At 36.4% G+C, this 8020-nt stretch overlaps 1 non-coding gene across 1 annotated transcript; it reads left to right on the top strand.

Moving 5' to 3' along the window:
* The first annotated feature begins 4556 nt into the window (after window positions 1–4556).
* TRNAC-GCA (transfer RNA cysteine (anticodon GCA)) lies at window positions 4557–4628 on the top strand. The gene has a single exon. It is a non-coding gene; the product is annotated as a tRNA-Cys (tRNA).
* Window positions 4629–8020: the final 3392 nt, after the last annotated feature.

The raw sequence follows: 8020 nt of genomic DNA, 5'->3' as shown, positions 1-8020 counted from the left end.
CAAATAAACACATATAAAGAGGGTGTCAAACGTATTAGTGAAATATCGGAGATAGTCCATACGGATGTATGTAGACCGTTTACCCTATGTTACACAGGCGAGAAATATTTTATCACATTTATTAATGACTATTCATTGTATATGTATCTCTACTTGATTTTTGAAAAATCTGATGGTTTTCAGATGTTTAAAGAATTTAAGAAAGAAGTAGAGAAACAAACCGATAAAGTTATTAAGATAGTCAGGTCCGATAGAGGTGGCGAATATTATGGTAGGTTTACTGAGATGGAGTAAAGAGAATGATCATTAGCGTAATTTCTAAAAGAGAAAGTCATTGTGCCTCAGTATACCATGCCTGGTAGTGCCTACCAGAATGGTGTAACTGAAAAAAGAAATCATATGCTTAAAGAAATGGTCAGAGCCATGTTGAATTATTCAACACTTCCTATGAATTTGTGGGGTGAAACCTTAAGGACTGTTGTGCATATTTTGAATAAGGTTCCTACAAAATATGTGCCTAAAACTCCGTACAAGTTGTGGACAGGTAGGAAACTGACACTGTCTTATATGCACATATGGGGATGTCCTGTTGTGGCTAAGTTGTATAACCCTTACATTAAAGCCTTTGATCCAAGAACAACCAGTGGACATTTTATTGGTTGTCTAGAGAGATCAAAAGGATACAGGTTTTACTGCCAATCTCATTCACCACAAATTGTTGAAATGGATAAGGCAAAATTCCTAGAAGATGGTTCAGTTGGATTAAGTGCACTTCAAAACCTTGGTTTTGAGGAAATACAGGATCCAATTTCATTACCTGTTAAGGAAAATGCCAAAAGATACCACATTGTTATCCCTAATGATAATATGGTTGATCACCCGGTTGTTGATGCACAAATCCAAAGTGAACCTATTGTGAACATAATGCAGAAGAGCATAAACAAAATAAACAAATTAAACCTGATCCTGAAGAACGACCTATTTGGAGATTCACAAGAGTTAGAAAATCTGCCATACATCCTCATTATGTGGTGTACCTTCAGGAGCCTGATGATTTCATAGATATAGATGATGACCCGTTGACTTTTATAGAAGCTGTTGAAAGCAAACAATCTTCACACTGAATAAAAGCCATGAAAGAAGAGTTGGACTCTATGACTAAGAATCAAGTGTGGGATCTTGTCGAGTTACCTAAGGGAGTAAAACTCATAGGGTATAAATGGGTCTTTAAGACCAAAAAGGACTCCAAATGTGACATAGAGAGATATAAAACAAGATTAGCTATTAAATGATTCACTCAGATGAAGGTCATTGACTATAATGAAACATTTTCTCTTGTCTCAACTAAGGAGTCAATGAGGATAATTTTGGCCCTCGTAACTCATTATAACTTAGAGCTACATCAGATGGATGTGAAAACAACATTCATCAACAGGGATCTGAATGAAGAGGTATACATGGAACAACCTTTTGGTTTCTCTGAAGACGATTGTTTGGTTTGCAAGCTTAACAAATCAATATATGGACTTAAACAAGCCTCTCGACAGTGGCATATTAAATTTTCCTAAGTCATTGTGACTTTTGGGTTTACAGAAAACATTATTGATCAATGTATATACTTTAAGGAAAGTGAGAGTAAGTTCATTATATTGATGTTGCATGTGGATGACATTTTGCTTGCAACCAACAATATAAAGTTACTTTTAGAGACAAAACAGCTTCTTGCATCACATTTTGACATGAAAGATATGGGTGAGGTTGCTTATGTTTTTGGCATTGAGATCCATCGAGACAGAGCAAAAGGTTTTTTAGGCCTCTCCCAAAGATCCTACATAAATAAGGTATTAAAGCGATATGGGATAGAGAATTGTTCTATTGGTATGTCATCCATATCAAAAGGTGACAAATTGAGCCTAAAAGATTGTCCACAAAATGAAATTGGCAAAGCACAGATGAGTGCTTATTCATATGCATCAGTTGTTGGCAGCTTGCAATACGTGCAGACTTGTTCATGTCCAGATATTTCCTTCGCAGTAGGGATGCTTGGTAGATTCCAGCCTAATCCAGACATATCTCATTGGAAGGTTGTTAAGAAAGTCTTGCAGTATTTGCAAGGGACAAAAGACTATATATTGACATATCATAAAGTTGATCACCTCGAGGTCACTGGCTACTCAGATGCGGACTTAGGAGGGTGTCTTGATAATAGAAAGTTTACTACTGGGTCCGTCTTCTTACTTGCTGAGGTCGCGATCTCTTGTAGGAGTGGGAAGCAGACGACCACTGTTGCTCACACCATGAAGGTAGAATTCATAGCATTGCAAGATACTACCTCGCAGGCCATATGGTTGAGGAACTTCATATCACAGTTAAAGGTGGTTGATTCCATTGAGAAGTCACTGAAGGTCTACTATGATAATAAAGTTGTGGTGTCCTTTTCGAACAACAACAAAAGTACTACGTCATGCAAGCATATGGAACTCAAGTATTTTGTTGTTAAAAAAAGGACAAAGAATCATCTAGTGCATATTGTCAATATTGGTACAAAAGAGATGATTGTTGATCCTCTTACTAAAGGGCTAGCACCGAGATTATATTTCAAACGTATATTGAGGATGGGCTTGTTAAACTCTTTTTGACATATACACATGAATAAAGTGATCACATACAGTTTATTGATTCTCATTATGGTTGTTGTTAATCTCATAAGAATTAGAGATTTAACTAAGGATCTGTAGAATAGATTTGCAAAGGTCAATCTATCCATCAAACCATTCTCATAAAGTTTATTGGTTTATCATCGGAACAAGTGAAAGAATGTTGAGATAAGCCACACATAGTGGCATGTACCTACATATGATAACTTTCTCCTTATAATGTCTCTTCCAATAAACATAAGAAAATTAAGAGAGGGAACGGTTACGTTAATTGTTTTTTTGCTGCTATTATATAAACGGGTGTCAATGAGAAACTCGTATAAGGACAAAACACAAAGAATGGTTAAGGAAAGTAAATACTTTCTTTGAGGTTTTCAGCTAAAGAGGGAAGAGAGATCCTGCTCACCGACTGCTGAAGGAGCCTGCGCTCATTGGAGGGCTGCAGTCCGGTTGAGGAGCGAAGCTCACCCTATTTCAGCCACCAGCGCCACCGCCATCATGTCCGCATCTGGTATGCACTACATTCTTCCTCTTGTTGTGCACAGGTCCCTAGTTTCCCAAACAGCCCATTTTTTTCCTGTTCAAACATGGATACGCCTAGAAGATTCCATGTCACTAAAATATTAACAACAGCAAAAGATCGTTCAACTGTTATGAGTACAATGCATTAACTACGGTAGACAACTATTCATCTTCGCATTAAGTTGATTAAAGCACAACATATAAAAAAATATTTGTTGTCTGAAATTGTTGAAAAAAGTCGCAGATCAACAACATAGCAATGAAGGTCATAACATTTTGATGGTTGATCACAAGAGGAATGGACTCAAGGATGATAAGCTAGATGTCACTTAGACTAAAAATCCTCAGAAACAGTAAGTTTACACAAGTACTCATTACTGCCAATCATTATTTAAGCTTGTGCACTTTGTTCTAGTGAAACAACTAACTAGTTTGGGACTGCCTATTGGTATTAACAAAGGAACTATCATAATTTCATTAAGGGTTATGCCATGACAAATTTAAGTGATTTTGGTTGAGTGAAAAATAAACGGTGATTAATCTTTTGGATAAAAACTAAACACCTTACAGATCCTAACATTCCAATATAGAAAAATCGGTGGATGCACTTTCGAAAGGCATCAAAACGCTTCATTCACACACCACAGCAATGAGAGAAAGATTTCAAGAGTTCCCGAATTTGGGTGCTTAGGTGAACCGACTTATCCAGAAAAGTGGGACAAGCTGGGATATTGCTCCATGCTCCTATGCAAATAGCCCAAATTGAACCTAGGAATCAGGCAATTCCAAAAGCATCAACGAGCTCTACTAAGCATTTGCCTTTCAAAAACTGTAATTAATCTTAACTGTAGGGATCAAGTGGCCATAAGGCAGCTGTTGGGGAGCGGCTACCTCCAACGGTTGCATATCTCCCAAGAGTCATATAGAGCTTATGTAACATGTAAAACATAAACTTAAACTAAATGTAAGATAATAACACAAGTTAATAAACAGTTACACTCTTGAATTAAGGGATGCAACCCTTCCAGTTGAAGGGGCACTCCTCCATTGGACATGTCCCAATCCAGCCCTTTTTCAAGTTCACAAAAAAGGATCTTGGGGCCGTTTTAACAATGCATAATTTTTTTAAAGAGAATTAAAAAATCCCAGCATGCCGAAAATTTAAGACAAGAGGATGTGAACAAAAATCTGTTTGTGCCAATTTATTGCATAACTGTGCACGCCGAAAATTCTTTTGAGGCCGCTTGTTGAAAGCTAATGAACAATCTAGTGATATCATACGTCAGTGAAAAAAGTTAGGAAGGTGCATTGCGTTTAGCACGGAAAGAACAATTAGATTTAACAAATAAATTTTATCACGTAACGGTATCATCAATTGGGTCCATAGCTCAGTGGTAGAGCATTTGACTGCAGATCAAGAGGTCACCGGTTCGAACCCGGTTGGGCCCTCATAAATGTATTTTTTAAGCTACCGTTATATTTTTTTCATTTTTAGCTGTTGCTCTCTGCTTTGCTTTGATAAACTTTTCTGCACAAATTTTCGCTTTACCTACCTAGATTGAGCGCCTTCACTTTTTTTTTTCCTTTTTTCTTTTTTTTTTTTCTTTTTTTTTGGACAGTGAAAGTTGGGGACCTGGGATTAAGCAGACTGCAGACCCCTACCACTTATACAACCATACCATAGGGATTCGAACTTGCAACGTCTCAACACAAGGTGACGTGCACTAACTGCTCCTGCCACACAAGCAGAGCCGCCGCCGTTGGTAGAGCCTTCACTTTTGTCTTGTTAAACTCCACCCTTCATATCTTTAAAAGGCTGGTCCTAGGTTCCTATCCTGGCTAACCACAAACTTCGTGGTTTCTGATCTAACGGGTTCATTGGACCAGACCTTGTCAGGATCATACCCACAGTTGACTGGACCCTGTAAAATTTTTGGGCCCGGGTCGGGCCACCTTCAAAATGATTGAGACTCAGGCAGTCGTCTCAAACAAGGTTATTCAAATCCTTTACCCAGTTTCAGTTCCAATAGGGTTCGAATAATACCTTGTTTTACCATATGTAACTCTGAGATGGACTTCAAAGTATGCTACAGAACGTGTCTAGGTGATGCTTCCATTCAACACATTGCCGCGTTCCAACACACCTCATGTGACCCATATAGCAGCACAAGTGGATCAGATCCATATCCAAATATGAAATACACGCAAGGGACCTGAATCCGAATGAGATCCTATGATGTATGGTTGAATCTGGATCCATATATATATATATATATATATATATATATATATATATATATATGGCAACACTGGATAAATGAGTTGGATCTGATGGGAATCTACACATCGGTCTGAACAAAAGCATTGATCCGAATCTGATCCATATCAAAAAATAAATTAATTAACGGCATGCAAATGTTGATTTGAATTCACATTCGGATCTTAGTTTGAAGATTCATACTTAGATATAATGTGTTGGATTTGGATCCTATGTCTGCCTAAACCTGATTCATTTGCAACCCTATTCCCATGCCACCAGCGCACATGCTGCTACCCTCAATAGCACTGACATGCATGGACATTATTTTTATATTATTTTATTATTTTTAATGATTTTAAGTTTTATTACAATAAAAATGCATTGTTTAACATTAAAATATCAAAAAATATTTTTTTTATTAAAAAATAAAAAATATTGTGTACTCTGTGTCCTATTTTCTAAATAAATTTTGAACTTACGAGAAACTCGCATCACGTGTCCACGTATCTTTGTGACCGCTCTTAGGAAAATGCAAATGGGCAAAAAAATTGAAAGTGTGATTATTATTAGAATGATGATATGAAGGCCGAAATAGTTTGATTAAGATTAGATGATGGTACGAAGGCTACCAGTGCAAGAAAGTAACATCAGTGGATGTTGATTTTTCTGGTGTCCCAATATTAGATATTGATTTCTAATGTTCCAATAGATGATGTTAATTCCTAATATCGGCTGAGGGTCAAGTGTGAAATCTAGTAATAAAATACAAATTGTGTGTAAGCTACAACTAGGAACTTATCTTGGACTTTAGAAATTGTGGTGTTCATTTTAAGTATCTGCAGGTTTTAATGAAAAGTGAACTAAACTTACGTGCATTTAATAGGAACATGCATGCAAAAGAAAACTCTAATAATAACTTAATAAGTTATTCATGCATGTGCATTGGAATCATGCATATTTACTGTTATGCATTAGTTTATGCCTCCTTACCTATTCTGTTTCATGTGAGATATAGTTGTTGCATGATAATTGTTATTAAAGGCATGAATGATTAATTAAATTGTAAAATTGTTGTAGCTTATTTCTTCTCCAAACTTGTATGAGTTTGATTTATGTTGTTTCTTACCTATTTGAATTTTTAGAGGAATTCGTATAAAGATTTTTTATTCTTATCTAGTACTATTTATGTTTTTCACAGAACCTGAAGCCCGGTGATGAGAACGTCTGTCATATGGAGCTTACGAGACTGTGTAACTACTTCTGATATTTTGTTTGGAACAACTTGACTCCATAATTTTAGATAATGATTTGATTATTTTCTTAAACTTTGATTAGTGATTAATAAAGTTAATTATTTGATTATTGGTTCAATGTAAGATCCCTTGTGGTTTGGAATGTGTTAAGTCTGTGAGGCTCTGAATCCTTGGGTTTTGGTTCTCGTAATTGTTTGAAAATAAAATTCACTTTTCAACGAAGATGAGTTGAGGTCGTTATACGAGCACTCAAATCAACATATCAAGCAACTCTTCGAAGAGATGTACATGAACGTGAGCACACAAGCAAGTAGTAGTCAATTACCAACACTCAAGGGCATTGTGGCTCTAATACCATGCAAGGAAATGAGAGTCTTTGCATAAACAATAATGACCATAAAAGTCCCAAATGGACAAGCACACAAATGAGCTACAAAGAACTCAATCACAAAACCCACAAGGGGCTTCACCAAAGAGACTCTCAATATAAAAATTAGAATTTTATTAATTCGCCAAAATGCAAGAAGCATTCAATTACAAAGGCGATTTACCCCATATTTATATACAAAAAGAGAGAAAGGGGTGAGATAATAAAGAGACAAGAGAGAGAGAGACTATCTAGCCGTTAGACTAGATCCAACAACTAGTTTTACTAACCGTTGGACCTAATCTAACGGCTAGAATGACTAGCCGTTGGACCAGAGCCTAACGGTTAGTCCTAGTCAATCTTGAGTTGACTAAATAAATAAATAAATTATATATGTACAAAAATTACATATTTTTAACAACCCATATTGTAGAGGTGGCTTTTTGGCAACTTTGTGTTTAAACACCCCTTCAATGCCTCACTAGAAGCTTTTGGTCTCTATGAGAAAAATGACATTTATTCTTTTTTTGTTTGCAGAAGCTGGTGGAAGTGTGGCCCTGATTGTAATAAAATCAAGTGAAAAACAAACCCCAATGTGCACAAGCACGAGTACAAGTCCTACAAGGGACAATACAAAAGTACTAAGGCACTACACGAGCACAAAGTGACAATGGCTATAAAGAACCTAAATATGCTCAAGCACAAGTCCGCAAAGGGACAATGCTCAAGCCAATCAATGGCAAATACACAAGATCACAATAGCTACTAATGACGTACAAAAGAACCCAAAACACTTTAAAATTATGATCTTTATTATGAGAGAATGCTTAGAAAAGCATTAAAGAACAAGAGTTTTAACTCTTTTATATAGGCATTACAAGAAGCCATATAGTCGTTTGGGATGCGCCCAAAGACTATAAATATAGCCGTTGGGGAGATCTCAATGACTATATTGGACTTT

Source organism: Nuphar pumila, chromosome 5 (assembly GCF_984573655.1).
Source record: "Nuphar pumila chromosome 5, dmNupPumi1.hap1.1, whole genome shotgun sequence".
NCBI lineage: Eukaryota > Viridiplantae > Streptophyta > Magnoliopsida > Nymphaeales > Nymphaeaceae > Nuphar > Nuphar pumila.
Note: the sequence above shows the minus strand (reverse complement) of the source record. Positions and strands in the feature narration are given on the sequence as shown.